The following is a 20,111-nucleotide window of genomic DNA, read 5'->3' as shown; positions in this document are numbered from 1 at the left end:
AAATGTCAATGCCGCCAAAAGTCCTGCGAAAATTATATCAAGGCAGGAACCCTTCACAACTACTCCGATCTGGTGGATCTGAGAGATCTGAATGGTGGAACAACTGGGGCTGCTGATCTGATGGAGCTGCGGGGCTTATGTCTGTTGTTGCTGCACTTGCTGATCTGGAATAGATGATGTGTGATCCCCCGATAGAAAGGGAACTATGGTCTTGAGGAGTGTCAGGTGCTACAGATCGCAATATACATAAGGGTCTGACAGTAGTACTCGGCCCAATGTTTCAGGGCTCTAACTAAGGAGGATCGACCGTACCCTTATCCGTACAACCCGACTACCCTATCATACGGGCGAGTAATCTCTCCGAGTGCTGTTCTCAGTGTACTGTAGCCACAAGACGGCCGAAGGTTTATCTATGGCGAGGTTTCAAGGGAGCTTGGGGGCTTCCTATATACCCAGAGGGTACGTGGAAGACAGTCCGTGCACGGTTCTATCTAATGCGCTACTACTCGAAGGGGTACCCACAGGGGTTATAAGGGAGTCCAACAGACGTGACCACCTCTTGTATTTCCTGCATGCATGCCTCCCCAAATCTGCAGGCTTATGCGCTTAACGACAGATCCCGTGGTTTAAAGACGTCGGAACACGTCTCTAGCCAAAAAAAAATTTGCTAAAATTTGGAGATCCCACCGAGCCCTGGAAAGTGCTCTGATACCACTTGTTATGCTCTTAACCTGCAAAGTAATACCCAAACACATAATATGCGAAGAAAAGATACCCAGAACACAAAATATGCGAAGAAAAGATACCCAGAACACAGAATAGCAATGATTTTATTATTCAGAGAGAAATGTTCACAGGCCTCTTCGAGGGGGCAACCTCCAATAGAGCAGAGCTTGATTACAAAAACAAGACACGATACTCCTCGCAGGGAGTCTCTATCCTTTATATATGACTCATACATGCAATACCACGGGCCAATACCGTGGGTTTTATTAATACCATCTATCTAATACTACCGCCCATTTACCATCTATCTAATACTACCGCCCATTTGCAACTAACTATGGTCCCGTCATTAATTGCGGGTTAACCACTTACAAATATTAATATGGGCTTTATTGACTCTTGACTATGACGTGATCCCATGACATAAATAAGGGGGTTAGGGTGGGACCCTAACAAGGAGGCTTATTTCAACCAAATGCAAGCTCGGTGGGAGGACAAAACTTTTCAAATACCCAAGGTGGTTGATTTTAGTCTTCAATTCCGTAGCTAGACTGTCCCTGCCATAAAGGAAGTGCAATCCATAAGAAAGGTTAATTCAAACTTGAGAGCTGGGATTAGAGGCATGAAGAAACAAATTGAAGACTTAAAGATACATTTAGGCCAGTAGAAAGAATCTCCTTAAAGAAATCCCATTTCAAGTAAGGCTATGTTTCAAATTTTGATGGTTTTGCTTGGTATAATCTTTCTTGAAGAATCATACATTTCCATTCAGTTTTGAAAGGCCTTAGAGTAGTTGAAGAATGCTTAAATAGCAAGAAGCTCATAATATCAAAATTTTGGGTTGAAACTTTGTTTTTGGAATAACACAGCAGTTTCATAGCATGCTACGAAACTGCTGAAGATGATGACTAATGCACAGCAGTTTCGTAGCACACTACGAAACTGCTGAAGCTACACAATCTAATCTCAGTCAACCGATTTTGAAATACAAGAAGAAATTTTTTGAAAAGGGAATATCTTCAAGGGATAATATAAAGGTATCAACTTTCAACAAGGTCAAGACAGGTGGAGGAAACAGGTATTCGAATCCAGCTCTAAACTTTTTGTCATAAAGTGATCTCATTTACTATAGTCCAAGATATGTAAGACAGCTTGGAGGAGCTTTTGCCTTCACACATGAAAGAGTTTGACAGAACATCAAGGACGTGGAATTTTAATATATTTTGGATAATCAAGGATGAAAGACATGGTTCATTGGATTGGAACATCTTTGAGGAAAGCCAAAGGCCGATAAATAGGGGCAGTTTTCTATTTTTCAGGGGCAATGGAGAAGATGTGACATTGAAGACCAGTATGGAGCTTTGAACACCCACCACAGCCAAACTAAAAAAGGACCACATGTCAAAGAATGAGAATGATTGTAATTAAGGCTATTATTAGCATAATATGGAGTTAGACTCCTATTTGATTTAGATCTCTAGAAAGTCTAGTAGCAGTTTGTTATATTTAATAGGCAGTTAAAAGTTGAATAGGTGTCATTAGAAGTAGATTTCTAGTTCCCCTCATACTTGAGGAGGAATCTCAGGTAGGTAGAAGAGCTCTATATATAGGAGAAAGAGAAATGTAATAAGGGTTGGAAATTTATGTAAAAAAGCTCTGATATTTGGCTTATGTAAAGAATTTGTTTTTTTGGTAATACAGTACTGGCTTATGCTTCTCAAGAATCATAGAGAGTTCAATGTATGAGTTTCATTTGTTGTCTTTTCATGTTATCCACAGTGTTATGAGTATTTGATTACTTAGAAATCACTTGCAGTGTTCTAATTTCTTTCATATACTCGTAGAGTGTCTTCTTTGTGTTTGGTGTGCCCTACCTATATTGAAATCTGAATGCCTTGACTTTTATGCAAAGCCAATCCTACTATTAATACTAAATCACATATGACTCCATAAGCCTAATGGATACTTATTAATTTTGTTTCCACCATTTTCATTTTTATTTGTTTCACAAAGAGTTAGCCATCTTGATCATAATCAAAAACCTTTAATCCTTTGAGAGAGCTCTCTTAGGCTAAGGAGGCTAAGCCTTAGCTAAAACATTGGTTTGAAATAATTACTTGAAGTCTTCCTGGTCTGCAGCCTTCCAAGGCATGATTTTCAGATAACACATTCTCTGCGGCATGCGCTTGAGGACTTTGTTGATCGCTTCAACTTGGCCATTAGCTTGTCGATAATATGTAGTAGAACTGTCTTGGGATAGTCTAATTTAGTAGTCAATTCAACCATCATGTGATTGCGAAATGCGATCCATGATCTATGACTATAGCCTATGGAACACTGAACCTAGAGACTGCATGATTGAAAAAGAAAATAGCAGCCATTTCGCCACTGTTGTTTAATGTAGGCATCGCCTCAGCCCATTTTGTAAAATAGTCGATAGCGACTATGATATACCTATGCCCCCCGGCTGAGGTGGGGTTAGATGTCATGAAATCTATGCAGCATTTTGTGAATGGCCCAATAGTAACTACTGGATGCAGAGGTGCAGGTGGTAATCTGGTTTTGCGATCAAAAATTTGACATGCATGGCAACTTCTTACTGCTACTATACAATCTTTGAAGATAGTAGGCCAAAAGTAGCTAGCTCGCAAGATTTTTTGTCCTGTAGCGTAGCCAGATAGATGCCCCCCACATGTGCCTGAATGACAGTCATTCATGACTTTTTCGGCCTCCTCATGCGTGAGGCACCTTCGCAGAATTGTATCGACACCACGATGGTAAAGTGTATCACCAACGATCATGTAGTCTTTTGCTTGGTATCAAGTACGTCATTGTTTGGAGCGAGAGGTATTAGGCCTAGATGTTTGGGTTTGGAGATAGATCAATATATCTCCATACCATGGATCGCTTGACGATATCAGAAATAGAGATTAATCCACGATTGATGCTTTGGATGTTGAATCATTGGATGACATTGGTGAGTCGCATAGTAACTCCGCAAATACTAGAGATTTCTTTGATTTGGATTTTACGAATTCTGGATCAAACTCTTGCAAAATGCCTATCCATTTTGAGTATTTGCCCCCAAGTAACTGACGCGACAGAATGTAAGTCATAGGGTTGCAATCTAACAAAATGGTAGTTTTGTGAAAGAGGATATAGTGTCGAAATATCTGTATTGCTTGAAGAGTTGCAAGAGCCAGCTTTTCAACATAGGAGTACTTGCTTTCTGTATGATTTAAGTTTCTAATTAAATAATAGACAGGATGTTCGATTCCATTGTCTTGTTGAACTAAAAACATTGCGATGGTCGTATCTTCTGTAGCTAGATACAAGTTAAAGTGTTTTTGATAGTTAGGAGCATACATTAATGATGATTTTATTAGGGATTCCATTAGAGCATCAATGGAAGCTTGTGCAACCTGATCCCAGTTAAAGGGCACTTATTTTTTCAAAAGACGCATATAACCTTTAGCAAGTTTGGCATAATTCGGAATGAGCCTCCTTAGAAAGTTTGCTTTCCCTTGGATTTTTTGAATCTGAAGCAAATTTTAAGGTGGAGGCATGTCGATGATTGCCTGAAACTTACATGGTTCGAGTTGAATCCCATCCTTAGAAACCACGAAACCATGTAAATGACCAAAACCGACACAAAACACACACTTGTGTAGATTGAGTCATATCTTGTAGTGTCGGCAACGTAGAAATATAGCTATCAAATGTTGCGGATGGTTAGTCCGCTTTCGCGAATGAGTCAGTAGATCATCGAGATATGGTTGAATGATGTTCTTGATGTCATGGAAGGCGTATTTCATAGCCCTCTGAAAAATTTCCCCTGCATTACTTAAATTGAAGGGTAGTTTGCGGTACACGAATTTTCCCCGCAAACATATAAATGCAGTCTTCGACTGGTCCTATGGGTGGATATTTATTTGATTATACCCGGAAAATCCATCCATTAATCAAAGGATTTCGCATCCAGCGCATTCATCAATTATCTGGTCGATGAAGGGTGTAGGGTAGTTGTCCTTTGGACAAGCTTGATTTATATCCCTGTAATCGACGTACACTCTAATCGTTCCTTGCTTTTTCATCACAGGAACAATATTTGATGTCTAATAAGTTAGAGGAACTGGCTAAATGAAACCAGCATGTAAAAGTTTTTCAACCTCTACCTTGATGGCAGCAGCTTTTTCGAATGTACCTGCCGAAGCCGTTGTTGTACCAGTTTGACATCTGGATACATCTTGATTTCATGTTCAACTATACTCGAGTCTATGCCTGGAATTTCTTCGTATGACCATGCAAAGACATCTCTGAATTCACGAAATAGAGTGCAGTATATTTTCCGTTCTACAGAAGAACAAGATTTGCTAACATGAATATTCTCTAAAACATTAGGTTTGGTCGAGATATTTATGGTGATAGTTTCTTCAATATTGGACAGATTTCACTCATAATCCACTGTATTTACAGTATTTGATAGAAAATAAAAAACTAAAGGATGATTAAGGTCACTGGAATAATCTTTGTTGTAATCCGGAAGATGGGAACGATGGTGGTAATCTTCCCATGGTGCCTCTCCTATCGTCATCGACTGAATAATTCCTTTGTCCGTAGAATGTACATGTGACCAAGGATCTGAAGAGGTGCCATATTCCTTAGACCTATCTATCCAAACACTCGATAAGAATTGATTTGGGTTTTCTGCCCAGGTGAAGAAAATTGATTGCTACAAAATTTCTATTAGGCTTGGAGGCAACACCTGTTGATGATCCATGCTAAAAAAATGTTCGAAAATCTTCTAAATCTCTGTAGATATGGAAGATATCATATTGCAGGTTTCTACCATGGCCACTTCTGCCAAATTACTCGGAGGCAGTAGGAAAAAAGTACCCATTAAAGTAGGGTCTTTTAGGAGGCCTACTCTGACATTTTGAAGCGAATGAGAGCTTCCATGGATCATTGGAATGCTTCCTGTAACTTGTGAACTGTTGGGGAGGAAGGTTTGTTGATCAATGATTGTAATTTCTCCTTGAAATGGAAATGATATTTCTAAAGTATGTTGACACAAAAACAACGTTCAAGTCTATAGAGATTGTAGTAGCATAAATTCATAGAGCGTGCCAGACTGAGTATAGCTCAAGTCTAGATATTTTGCACGAGCAATGACTTGCTCTTCAGTAACGACTCCTCCCTTGGCCACATCTTCTGTAATAGAAGGTAACAATGACTTAATAAACCATTCAGATAGAAGATGATTAGGAAAATATGTCTTTACCATTCGACAATGACATCACCACTCATGAATATGATCAAATATGTCAGTGGCTGTTGTCTATTTAAAATTGGTAAATATTTCCTATTTTGTACCTTATGGCTAACTAAAAATGGGTTGAAAAGTGGTGGCAAGGGTGCTAAAGTTATCCATTGAAGCTCTAGGAAATTCGATGTACCATTTTGCTGCCAAACTAGTTAGTGTTCGCTGAAAAAGGTGAAGCCTGATCGAATCATCATTGAGGGTGTTACACGAACACCATAGATGAAATGTCATCACATGATTCGATGGATCTTCACCCAGATTTCCATTGAATTTAGGAATATCTAACAGAAGTTTATGAGGAATCGCTGGCCACCAAGGGGCGTAAGCAATTGGATCATTTGTTAGCTGATTCAGATCTGGTAATTCTAAAGTTGCTATGAAGGGCAACTATTGATTCAGGTTTGGTGAAGCATACCCAGGATAAGATGGGATCGCCTGAGTAGTGGGTCTTTTCATACCAGCATAATGTATTTGATGTTGATAACTTTGATAAGGTTGATGGGCATAATCATTATAATATGATTGTTGGTAATTGTTTTGAATATACGACTGCCCATTACCTACAAAGCTTTGTTGCTCAAGTCCTCGGTAAGCTTGCTGGAATTGCGGTTGTTGATATTGCACCAACCATGGCTGTGAGACCATTTGGTGTTCTCCAATACTGGATGTTTGATCAAGTTGAGGGGTGATAGTACCCGTTTGAGCCTGGGTCGCTTCAATTAAGGAGCCAATAATCTGTGGTTGTGATTGAGTCGCGAGGACAAGAGGCTGTTGTATTATGACCTGAGAGACCTGAGGTTGGCATACAACAGGCAGTGCTTGTACTTGCAAAACCATCACAATAGCCGGTGTAGTGGGAATGTTCGACACAGGTTGATATTGTTGCATTGAATTTACAACTCTTGGCTATTGAGGTAGTATTAGCACCCAACCACTGGATGTAATTCCAACTTGACCCGAACTTTATTGGAAACTCTCATATGGTTGCTCCTCCAGAGGGAACAATGAAAAGGCATACTGCCCATCATATGGCGGCAATCCAGTGTTCAAAGGGTAAATTGGCCTTTGGATACTGGATTGCCTAAATTGATATTGATGTGAAGGATCCGTTTGCTGAGCCTCAACATAAGAAACTCCAAATAAGGTTCAGGATGAACAAATAGGAACAGACCATGCTATCGAAATAGTCCCTCAGTGGACTCCATCTAGTGGTTGAGAACTAGTTGGGACAAATGGTATACCAACAAACATTGTCGAAGTAGCGGCAGGAAGTTCTGTTGTTGCTATATCAGACGACACAGTCCTAGATGTTGATGGTTGTTCGGACATATTGAGTCCATCCAAAAGATTTCCCAGCGACTCAACAGGAACTTGCGATGAAGGGTGATCAAAGAACTAACTTATATGGCAGAATAATATAGATGGATCCTAGTTCCAAAATGCAATGGGGTACTGGATGGAAGATCCTCCACACTTTCTTCTATAGCAATTAGTCTGGGTGGAAGAGGGAGACCGTCAGGTCCGTAAAATATTTCAGGTGCCGAAGAAGGTATAGACTCTGCAGTGACAGATGTTGGAGGGGTGACACCTTCCGAATCAGCCCTAGATAGAGCTGGTTCAAGAATAGAAGTATTTACCGTTACAGTAGGATCAGTTCTAATGTCCTCTTGTAACTGTGGAACTTCTTTTGTAGAGGTAGGGGTAGTAGAAATAATGGAGTAACTGGAGTCTCTGAGGATGTTGAAACACAAGCTTAAAATAAACCAAGAGACTTAAACCTAGTTAAATAAGATCACTTGGCCCGGAATGGTTTCATTTCCGGAGTCAAAGACGGTTGACTCGTTAGTCTCCGTGAACGACGGGGTTTTGATTGACTTTCTTCCACGATTGTGGATTACTCGATAAGATCAAAATAAAAAGGGGAAAACGTTATTCCAAATTAAATGAATTTTATGACGCTTAGACACAACTCTCCTTTTCAATTTTTAAGAGTCGAGAAAAAGCTAAAGATGACTCTAGTCACCTTCGATTTTTAATGAGCCTGAAGTGACAAGTGCTCAGATGGATCTTTTCTTTTAAGGAATCTGAAAAGGAATGCAAGTGACTACTCTGGAAATCTAGACAGAGTGATTACCAAACCAATCGCAAAACTACAATATACACCTTGGTGGTAAATTATAGAGAAATTACCAAGGAATTTACATACGACAGTCAATCTTCTCGAATGTTGTGTTCAGTGCATTGTGGTCGATAGGGCGGTAGACATGGCTTCCTAAGGATAAAGGATATCATCCTATTGTGGTCTCCCAATAGATACTTGACGGTACGTGGGAGCACAAGTCTGTACTGGCACTTGTCGTATCAAAGAAGAGGAATCACCTAACCTACGATGAAAACGATAGTTACCAAGATTTACGACACAGGAATATGTCTCTAGCCTAGACTTCTAGATGTTGTGTGTTAGGTTCCAAAGCGTTTTTATGTTCATTGAGGTTTATTTTACAGTTGATATTTCTTAAGAAGTTTGCCTTTCAAGTTTCACAACGTGATGTCGATGTAAAACTCTTAAAAATGCAATCTAAAATGATAAAAAGTCATTTATTTTCTTTTAGCAATGAAAATCCTAGCTTTTAAGGAAAGAAAAATATGATTCTTTCAACATAGAGCAGAGAGCACACACTAAATGCATTTTTCCTAAATCAATTTCTGCATGCAGTCTAAATGCAAATGCACATGCATGTATTTGTTTTTTAGTTCCCTTAATGTGAGAATGACAAATAGAAAACTAAATACAAATCTGAACTACTTTTTTTGAAGCGACACTTTAACAACTTCTTTTCAAAAAGCGAAAGGAAGACTAAGATGACACTTTCTCTTTCCAATGGAAAAAAAATTTCGACACTTCAAAGAATTGATAATTCAAATAAAATATAATGGCAAAAGTGTAATCGACTATCTAAAAGAGGAAGACTTTATGACACTCTTTTTCTTGACTGAAAATGACAGTTGCAACACTTTCGAATCAAAAGATGATAATTCGATTAAGCTACTATTTGCAAAGGAGGACTATAAATGATGAAAAATACATAAAAAACATTTACAATTCCTTATCAATGGAGGCTGAATAATGTGAAGGAAGAAGGTTTCAATAGTGATATACTAATCATAGACAGTAAACTACTGAATAGAGCTGAAAACAATTAAGAAAAAACCAAAATCTGGAGGGAGAAATAGTCTCATTCAATCATCGCACATGTCCTTAAGGGAAACAAGGATGCATCTCACCTACAACACACGGGAGGTGTGATGCATCCAGACTACCAATGAGAGATAGTGAGATGGTCTAGGGATGAGGCTGAGCTTATGGTATACAGTAAACACAAAGTATAGGGGCTGATCTAATGAGGTTATTGAGCTACCACCAGGGCACTTAGGATGTTTGCAAGTTAGATGTTCAGTTCATAAACCAACCTGAAGATAGACTGAAGCAGTGTTGATCCACTTTGCAGTTGCATAGAAAAAGCAATTCGAAGCCTAGCTGGCTTAACTTCAGGCTTCGTATGTAGTTTATAAAGCAAACAACAATAACAGACAAACAAACTATTCGGTCCCTAGTGGATCGCCATTTTGTTTCCGGGAAAACTAGTGTCCATTCAGAGCTATTAGTCCCACTAAGATGGGTAGCTATCTTAGAAACAAACAATTCAAAGTAACTTATGTTTTCCTTTACGTGAGATAGATGAGAGAGAAGCAGAGAGTACCAACCTCAGTCTTTCGCTTGGCTCCTTGCTTGTTTCCTCTCTCCTTTGATAGAGCTTCGTCACTCCTTTCTCACTTGTCCCACTTCAAAGAACACATGTAGAGTCAAAGTAGAAAAATGCCATCAAAGCATAAAGATCTATAACCATAAAAAATGTAGAATCAGATGTACATTAACCATACAAATGCATACACAAATACAAGATTCAGAAATATACAAGTATATGGAGGAAAACTCAAATAGCTTTATTGATAGAAGTAGTAGAAGAGAGGATTACAACTCAGCTTTTCTGATCTAGCATCATCCTCCCAGCATGAAAGCCCTCTTCACCTCATGAAAAGCTAGATCACCCAACAATACAATGTATCAAAGAGAAACCAACAACACTTCCTTACAAATTACAAAATTCCAACCTTTGGATCTCTAGGATGAGGGATCCATATATAGATATCTGCAGGGGAATGAGTCAGCTTCTGGAATTTTGATTAGTGTCATTTCACTGATAGTTCTTGGTTCCACTTGGAGATTTCATGATATCTTACTCATCCCTGGGCGAATTCAGAGAGGCAAGTGTCATATGAGCAGTTTCTATAAGATTCTCTGAGTTTCCACCTAGAAAACTGCCTCTGTCGTTTGTCTGCTCTCACTCATCGCACCCTACAGAAGGGCTTTTCAGTATGCATTGCACCCTTTGTGTGTAGCAGGTGAGATGCATCACACCCTCAGCATGGAGTAGTCTGTATGGTCCAGTTTTGACCAGTTCTGAGCAGTTTTTCAGGGAGAACTTCTAGGAAATGATGTAATCAATTGACCTTGATCCTTTAGGTTATGAAACAAAACTTTTAGGGGTTTGAGAGCCCTTTGTTTATTGACATATGTGATTGGGGTTTCAGTGCCCAAATATGTCTATAACACTGGGGAGTCATTTTTCTCTTAAGATGCCATACTTTGTCATAAAAATATCAATGTCTGCTTGGATGTTTTGACACCTTTTCTCCAGATTTAGAATCAAGTTCCTTTTGGTGAGAACCTTCTTTATTTCAATGATGGTTGCTTTTCTATCATCAATTTCTAGTTCATCCAGCTGGTACCTATTTCTATTCTTCAAAAATGTGATCAATTGATTGGCTTCTTCGGGCTTATCTCCCAAATCTTCTATTGTCTTGTGGATTGCTTCTGTGGCCATTTTGACTAATTCAGTCTGTTCAAAAATAACCTGAATAGAAGGCAAAACATAATTGATGGAATCAATGATGTTGGTCCAAAGAATTTCTTTCATGTCTCCTAGTGGCTCTTGCAATGTCAAGTCCTTTTCAAGAAATTTTATTCTTTCTACCATCCTTTGGTTCTTTTGAGCTTCTTATTTCTGTTGTATTTGTGCAAGTTTACAATTGGTTTCTAAACTTGACACTTGTTCTCTCAGTTTCTTAAGTTTAGTGGCCCGGATGCTCATTTCTTCCATGGCCTTGATCAATTCTTCAGTCTTTTTTGTTGGTGTCTCTACGCTTGTTGATGTACCTGAAACTGGTAAAGCAGTAGCTAGTGGAATTGTTGCTGCTAATGCATCAACGAACATGGAGGGTACTGCAATGGACACTGTTGGAATTACAGTCTAAGGAGTGGTGGCCAACTCACTCTACTTAGACTGTATCAAGTTATCCAACTCCTTCTCAGTCTCTTTGAGTTGTTCATTAAGCTTTACGACCAAGTCCATAATCTCTTCCTCCATCTTAGTTTCCATTACTTCAGTTGTCTGAGGATGATGAAGAGAAGGAATCTTGAGCTGCTTTTTTAGGGCAGCTATGTCATCATTTTTCTTCTTGATAAGCTTTTCTGCTACTTTGACATCCTTGGGATCATGTCCCAGTTCTATGACCAAGTCTTCCAAGGACTTTATTCTAGTGTCCTTGGCCTGTGAAGAGGACTTCTCCAACTGGAATTGTGCTGACATGTTATTTAATGAATTCTGAAGTTGGTGGGCTGTTATTGCCTTGCTAGTCAAAGTGGAGTAGACCATTTCACCAGTTTGCTTATGTAACTCAATTTTGTCAATAGGATGGATATCCTTTTCCAGTACTTCAAAATCTGTTTTAAGATAATCTGCCATTGACTGGGGTTGCTGTATGGTCGGTTTCAAGAAACTCATATGCATTTTCCCCTCTTTTATGTCAAACGTTGACATTAGCCTTCTTTGGTTTGTTGGAGCCATTTTGAGGTAATGTGCATAACTTTTCAACTTTAGCCTTTCATTCCTTGCTTTGATTTTCTTGTATTTCTCTTTAATATCTAGGCTCTGGCTAGTAGGAGCCCTGAAGGAGGATACTCCCACCCTCTGTTGCATTTCCAACATATGAGCCTGTGAGGTGGAAGGTTCTTGTGTACCTCTTCAAGGAATAGTATGCATGCTTTCTGTTCTTTCTACACCTGTAGTTCCTGCTATCTCCTTAGTATATTTATGCTCTAAAAATGGATTCAACCTTTGCCTCTTAGCATAGGTTTGTGCAACAGGTCTGCTAGAAGGAGTGGCCTCCTCTCTACCTCTTTTGTGGTTCCTCTCATCATTTAGAGGAGTCTGTAAAATAGGAGGATTGCTCATGATTTTTTCTGGTTGAGAAAATTCCTCTGAAATTTCACGCTATTCTGATTCTTCTGGCTGTTCTGAAAGCTCTGATTCCTTTGATGGCCTTGCTTACTTGGATGGCCTTGCTTGCTCTAATGGCCCTGTTTCTACTGTCTACCCACTGTGTCCCTCTGACTGCCTCTGAGATTGTGTTTCTCTTGGCACTTGTACAAATGAATCCTCATCAAGTCTTCTGTCTAAATCTATCAATACATTATCAACAACAACCTCTGTGCTATCTTGATCTATCAAAATTCTTTCCATCCATTCAAGCCGATTTGCATACTGTTCAATTCTATGGTGGATGTAAGGAGATAATTTATTCTTTTGTCTCCTCTTACAAATGAAGTCTAATGGATCATAATTCCATATAAACCTTTGTTTCATCTTCAACCTCTGGAGGATTTCATCTGCTTCTTTTCCTGCTTCCCTACTGTTACAAATAAATGGGCCAAGTTGATCCTTTATCCTAAGTTGAACTCTCTTCTTAGCTTTCACAAAATGTACCTCATCTAAATTTATCATTTGCCTATAGTACTCCAGGGCAAACAATCTCATAGGGAGGTATCTAGGAAGTTTGTAGGGAGCCAATTCACATCCATATATTGTGATTTCAGTGTGGTTTTGGTACAAGTACCAATCCCCTAATTTGTATTGCTTGGACAACTGTAGGACCCTCCTGATGTTTGCACTGATTCTAGGGGGAGGGCTTCCTAGTAGCATAGTTGTCACTGGGTACACAAAGAGGTCTATGAAGTTAGTATAAGAATATTGAGAGTCAATTTGATGGATTAACGAAGTATAGAAGATCATTGATCTGGGGTTGCCTTTAGTATCAAGCTTTGGGAGGGAAATTGGAAATCTATCAGCTTGATAATACAAGAATAAATGATATAGAACTGAGGAAAATTTAAACACTCTTTCATTTTCCAATCTCATGAATTGATCATGCATTTTATCAACAATGAACTTAGCATAGTCAAACATGATGGCTAGTGGTTGCCTAGGAGAGTAGATGAGCATAAAGGATATTATGATTTCATCAACAAATTCACTTGTGGTGTAGCCTAGCACACTAGATATCATTTCTATGATGTCTTGGCCAAGGTCGGAGAAAATAGTCCACAGGTAAGGGCGAGAGTCCTTTGGGATGTATTGTTCTTCTCTGATGAAGGTGTGGTATAACTAAGCAAATCTGATTGAGGTGAGTGTAGGGTATATGTTTAGCATATCTCCAATAGAAAGAGGAATCAGGCTTTGGTTTGGCAGTAATTGTAGCATTTTTTTAATGGATTCAGCAGTGATTGTAAATAGAACAGACTGGTCAAGGGTTCTCACTGTCCTTTGGATGGGATGATAGTTCATGTGGCAGTAATGTACAATCTCTGGGAAGACATGAACTTTGTGGAACTGGTACTTGGGTAAACCTGATTCCAAAAGTCCAATGTGGTCGGCATGGTTCAGGTACTGGTCTCTATAATTATAGAATAGTTTCAAAGGGGATTTTGAGACAGAGGTATCTTTAATCTGGAAATCTTTGTCTGCAAGTGGCAGATGATCTAAATCCCTATGAGGAGTCATAATGGGCATGATATTCAATGCAATTGGGACATCCATCCTTGGTTCTTGTGGATTCAAGGACAGGGGCAATGGGTTTCAGAAAATTTTGGGAAAAACTAGTCTAGTTTAGGTATTTTGGAGTCAACAGATAACTTAAATTACTAAATTACTTAGTATTTGAAGCAATTTAGTTCAGGTTTGGGAAGAAAACAATGTTTCTCGGTGAAATTGGGGTAAATACCTAGTTTCGCCTGTTGAATGGAGTAATGGCGACTGTGCACTGTTTGTATGAAGCATACACAGTTGAAAGGCGGTTGAGAATTTTAGAAAGCTCAGTCAGTTGACGGATGGTAGCAAGTTGATAGTTTGAACATACTCTCTGCTTTGCATAGAAGTCAGAATGTTCTTTTTCATGATAAAATGAAAAAACTATAAGTTTTTTTGGTTTAATGTGTAAAGTCAATGACTTCGGCAGGTACATTGGGAAAGGGACAGTTGGCACCAATGGGGGATGTGATATTTTGGCGTGTATCGGAGGTGGTAAGCGAAATCCATCACACCTATTTTTGGGATAAGTGGTTTTGGGGGGAGGCCGTCCGATGCCATTCATCAAGCGCCATGTAGTGGTGGGGTGAACACTGAAACCGCTCACATCGGGTGCGTAAAGGTCGGCCTTCGGAGGTTGCCCGATATGAGTGTCGACCATTAGATCTGAAGGGGTGAGATCGCACGGTGATCGGGGTGATGATTTGATCGGAGATTTAATGGAGGGGCTTGACGAGGTTTAAATGAGTGGAAGGGTTAATTAACTACGGATTAGGGAGGATTAACGACATTGAGGGTGATTTGATTGGCGGGGACAGATTTAATTAATCACTTATTGACTAATTACTCTTTTTATTCGGTGGAGGGTTATGGTTCTTAATTGGCCGCTGATCGACTAATTAATCCATTTAATTATTCACTTAATAAGGTTTATGTTTCAAACCTTGGGGGTAGAATATTTATCATATGGTATTTAATAAAATATACGAGGAAGGGTTTATTTTCAGGAGTTAATAAATATAATTAAAATTAAAGGTTAATATGAAATGAAAGCGGAAAAGTGGGTTTTGTGCTAAGTATAATGCGTTTTACATTTATTTAAATATTCGCATTTACACATTATAACTTAGGCTAAATGCATTTTGTGGGTTTTTTTGTGGAAAAAGGGGGTTTTGTATAGGGGTAATTACTTTCCCTAGGCAAATGGTGATCTTACCTTAGGAAAAGGGATTTTTTTAGATGAAATGAATGAATTATGGAGGGGGTGAATGTTGGTGAGGGGGCTTTAGTACTTAGACCCTATAAGTTATTGGGCCGAGGGTCTGGTTACTCCAGAAGTCAGAGAAATGCTCTAAGCCCCTTTAACTCAAGGTTTTAGGTACATTTGACTGTATGGGAAATTAATAAACTTAAGGGTAAAATGAATGGGGAAATCAATCACTTGACTTTATGTAATTTCTCAATTATCATCCATACTTTAGCAACTTGATGGTGAAGGTAAATGATATGATTTTTAACTAATCATTCATCACAATTCTGCAACCATACAACTACTTACCCATTTACCCATCCTACCATTTTTTCTACTCTTTATTAGGGTGCACTTAAGCTGGAAAACCCTTATCAAAACATTTTTCTTTTCTTTTACAATAGAAATCTATCTAAGTCTATCCTTATTACATCCAAGGGCTCGAATTAAACTAGTGAGCTCCTTTTATTTCCTCTACCTATCTACTTATCTGCCAAGATTAAATTGTTTGGTTACCATGGATTGTGGCATAAATAACAAGTTGCACACAATCATTATTGTACAAAAAGTAAAATAGCAGTGGCATTTGGACTAGCACACTTTCATGGTCTTTTTCTTTTTTTCTTGGGGTTCATTTTCCATCTTTTTTGACATTTTTCATTCTTTTTGTCCTTTGACTTTTTTTTAGGACATACCCTCTTTACTTTTTTTAATTTTTTTGATTTTTTGAATATGGAAAACATTTGCAAAAAGAAAACATATGTACATATTACAGATTTGATCTCAGCCATTCAAAAATTATGACACCTATTGTTATAGGAACATAACAGTGCCTCCACTTGGGGATGGAATTTCCTGGTGAAATGCGAAGAACTAGTAGATCAATGGCCTTCTGAATTACTGTGATTTTACTTTGCAATTTTATGTTTTACTTTGCTTCTTTATTGATATTTATTGATAGTGAAACTTTTGAAGTTTACGGCCTTCTATTCAGGCTTCAAATCCAAAATTTACCATCCAATCCACACTAAAATTTATGAAGGATATACTATGTACAAGTGATTAGTGAAATCAGTGACTGGGATCTATATAGTGCTTAAGCATTTAACCATTGATTGGTCCTCATTCTAATTCTCCACCATCCAATTCTTTGAGAAAATAAGCATTATTACCTCTGAAAGCATAAATAATGTAAGGACCTTTCCATAGGAAGTCAAACTTCCCATGTTTCCCTTTATCTTCCCTTCTTGAGTCCCATTTCAAGTCTTTATATCCTAGATAGAAATCTTCTGCCTTGGTTATTTTGTCAAAAGCTTTCTTAATTCTCTCCTGCACAACCTGGGATCTGATATACACTTCCTCCCTGGTTTGTTGCAAGTGAATTGTCTGGCTGAACCTCCTTTGAATATCATTTGGCTCAACCTGTGCTTCTTGGAGTAATTTCATCACTGGTGTTCCCAAAGAAGATGGGAAGACAACCTCCATACCATAGACTAGCTGATAGGGACTGGTACTAATAGATTTCTTTGTGGTCAGCCTGTCTGCCCACAAGGCATTTACTAGTTTCTTGTTCCAGGTTTTCTTGTTATCTTCCAATATTTTTTTGATAATATTATTAAGCTCTTATTGGAAGACTCTGCCAGTCCATTTCTTTGGGGATAGTAGTGTTGTAGGGAAAAGTATCCGACTCGGATGACCCTATCCCACTCTAAGGGTGATAGTTCCTTAGCAACAACTGTAAAATAAACTACTTAAGGTTTACTTCTTTATGAAAGCAAAAGAGAATGGAGAAATGCACTAGCCGTTGCCTTGCGCTTAATGTCGAATCCAAACTCTTCTCTTTGGCCGCTTGCTCCTAGCTCCTTGTTCTTTTGCTTGCCCAACTACAATGAGATCCTGCAAAATAACAAAGAAGGAAACTACAAGAGGCATGCAATCATAACTGGTTCATGGATTAGCGTAAACCAAACATGCAATCATCACAATATATTATTGAAACAAGAGCACATAGAAGAACCTCAATAGCTTTTATTAATGAAGAAGTAAAGGTTCTGATAGTATTACAACCATTGAAGGCTCCAACCCAACAACACCTCCCAGCAGAAAGAATTGCTCCTCTTCACCTCTCTCAAACAATCACCCAATAACTCAATAGTTAAACCAACAGCATATCATTACTTTGCACAAAATTCCAGCCTCCTGAGCTCATAGGAGAGAGCTCAATATATAGATGAATTGAGAAAGGATGAGTCAGCTTGCAACTGATGTGTAGCTGCCTTGTGTCCTCTCTCTCTTCAGTTAATCTTTAGTTGATCTTCAGTTCTTGAGTCCACTTGGAGAACCTTGCTTCCACTTGGAGAAACAGAGCCTCTGACTCATCACAAGGCGAAATCCCTGATCCAAGTGTCATTTTTGGAAGATTCTAGAGCAATGACTCAGTGTGCCACATGTCCAAACTCGCTCAACGCAGGTGGCCTTTGTTCTACCTGCTTTGCAACGCAGGTGCACCATGGAGGAGTTGTGTTTCAGCGCAGAAGCCTAGTGGAGCACCTGCTTTGATTTCAGGATTGCTTGTTTTTTAGTGTTTTCAGGTGGAGAACTGATCTGAGAGCTGTTGGTTTGCTGACCTTGTTCCTCTAGGGGTAGGAACATCATGCTTAGGGAACTTTGGATCCCTTGGATTATTGACAATTCATGCCTGTTGCTGTAAGGCACAAAATTGTCTATAACAGATGCCCCCTAAAGTATGAGGTCGTTTATCGGGTGAAATGCTTTATTGAGAGGATCCGAAGTTCATTCAATCTGTTGAGAAGTGTCCTGTAATAAGATACAATACAATACATTATTTTTCATACATTTTCATGATCTAGCTGAGGCGGGCATTCCCATGCTCAGCTTTATAAACACATTTTGGTACATAGAACAGACGATCGTCTGATTGTAGACTGATAATTCTCTGCTGAAATTATCATCCTTTGAGAAGGATGATCATCTGCTGCAATGATGTACATATCAAATGTCTTAATATCCTGAATATATATCGCAGCCCGGATGGATGAAACTAGATCCGGGGTCTTCAATCTCTTCCGATCTTCACTCGATGTACAAGTCGATCCATGTGAGAATTTTTTGAAGTCGAACATGGAAAGACATCGCTTGATTACCGGTCAATGATGTAAACCGTTAACAAGCGCGAGAGGAATCACCGATAAGGATGATGACCCTCAAGGTACGGCAGTACAATTCACATGGTGGGAATAAAGGACTTGGCGTCGACCACCATGCAAAATCTTCTGGTCGAAGGTCATTGATGTATACCTCTCGCCGGAAGTGAGAAACTTGCCATTGAGGCATGCAAGCTTCAAAGTACTGAAGGGGGTGTTCCTAGATCAACTCCTTGGATAATGAGCTGATGTCGACAAGGAGCGATCCGTCAAAGGAGGGCCTTAATGAATCCCATGTCAGTGACACGGAACGGAGCTAGTGATTGTGATGAGGTGAAAACAAACTGTGATGTATGATTCAGGGTGGCGGCCATGAAGTGGATGAAGGATAATGTATGGCAGTGGATGGGACACAGTTGACTCTTTGCAGAACCACATCCCTTGAACATATAACGACACTGATCTGATGGATTGGTAGCATTACCCCAATTGTGGATGGTGTGGCGCGGACCATGGTTATGAGACCGGTGAATGAAACAACCCAACCCGATGTGATACGGAGGACAAAGTGTCATGTTCAAGAGCGACTTGCTACCATTAATGCTGTGAGGTTCTCCCAATTTTTCCCCAGTCATTGCTGACCAGTACCTCTTTATTTTTGTCAAGCTTGAGGAGGATAACATATGCTTGTTCTATAACCTGCCCTTCGGGCAAGCCCATCGCTATGTTTTAACGAGCCTAGCGATAGGGAAACTCGTTCTCGTCTACAGACAAGTTTGTCGCTATTTAATCATTTTAACGAGTCTAACGACAAGGAAAACTCGGTCCTTTTCATTTTTAGAGAGTCTGAAAAGGTACGGAAAGTTAACTCCAAAATTCCTTTTTTCGTCATCTAATCCCTTAAGTCCGAAAAAGTATAAAACAATACATAAGGGATGAATTTTCGATTTCTTTAACGAGCCGAACAAAACAAGCGCTCGGTCTTTTTGTGCAATAATCCCTCAGGTCCAAAAAGATTAAAATCTAGAGGAGGGATAGCTCTTCCGATCCTTTTAACGAGCTGGAAGGCCAAAACTCGGCAAACTTTTCATATTTTACGAGTCAGTGAAAAGAGCTCAAAGAAGACTCGTCTTTTGAGGAACGAGTGATAAACAGGGATAGCAGCAGATTCCAAGTACAGGTTGGAATTTTCCAATCACGGCAGTGTCACAAGGATGGCTAAGTGAAATCACTCTTCGCAGCTGTTCCTCAAAATGGGTAAACAAACATATGGAGATGAACGATTGGCCAAATGAACGGATGGAGGTGATGGCATATAAACACGACCAAGGGCTTTAATATGGCTGTCAAAGGTTACATTTCTCAAGGTTATTTACCGGTTCATTTTTTTTGGGTGAGCTTGAACTCTAGGGAAGATTGCTCACAACTCATGTTTATTTTTTAACGAGCATGAACTATATGCTAAACTGCTCTGATGATGCCCCCAGCATAATAATGCAGACGAGGCACATGCCCCCCAAGCTTCATTGCATTCAACTTTGTTGGTTGGAATGAAGGTTTACCATTGAGATCTGGAAAGGGGATTGTTTCATTTTTTAATGAGGTTGACATAGTAAAAGAACTATCCTCATATCCCACTGTATTTACAGTATTCGATAGAAAAT

This window comes from Pinus tabuliformis, chromosome 7 (genome assembly GCF_031772625.1).
Source record: "Pinus tabuliformis cultivar Carrire ecotype Pingquan chromosome 7, CPIR1, whole genome shotgun sequence".
NCBI classification, from domain to species: domain Eukaryota; kingdom Viridiplantae; phylum Streptophyta; class Pinopsida; order Pinales; family Pinaceae; genus Pinus; species Pinus tabuliformis.
Note: the sequence above shows the minus strand (reverse complement) of the source record.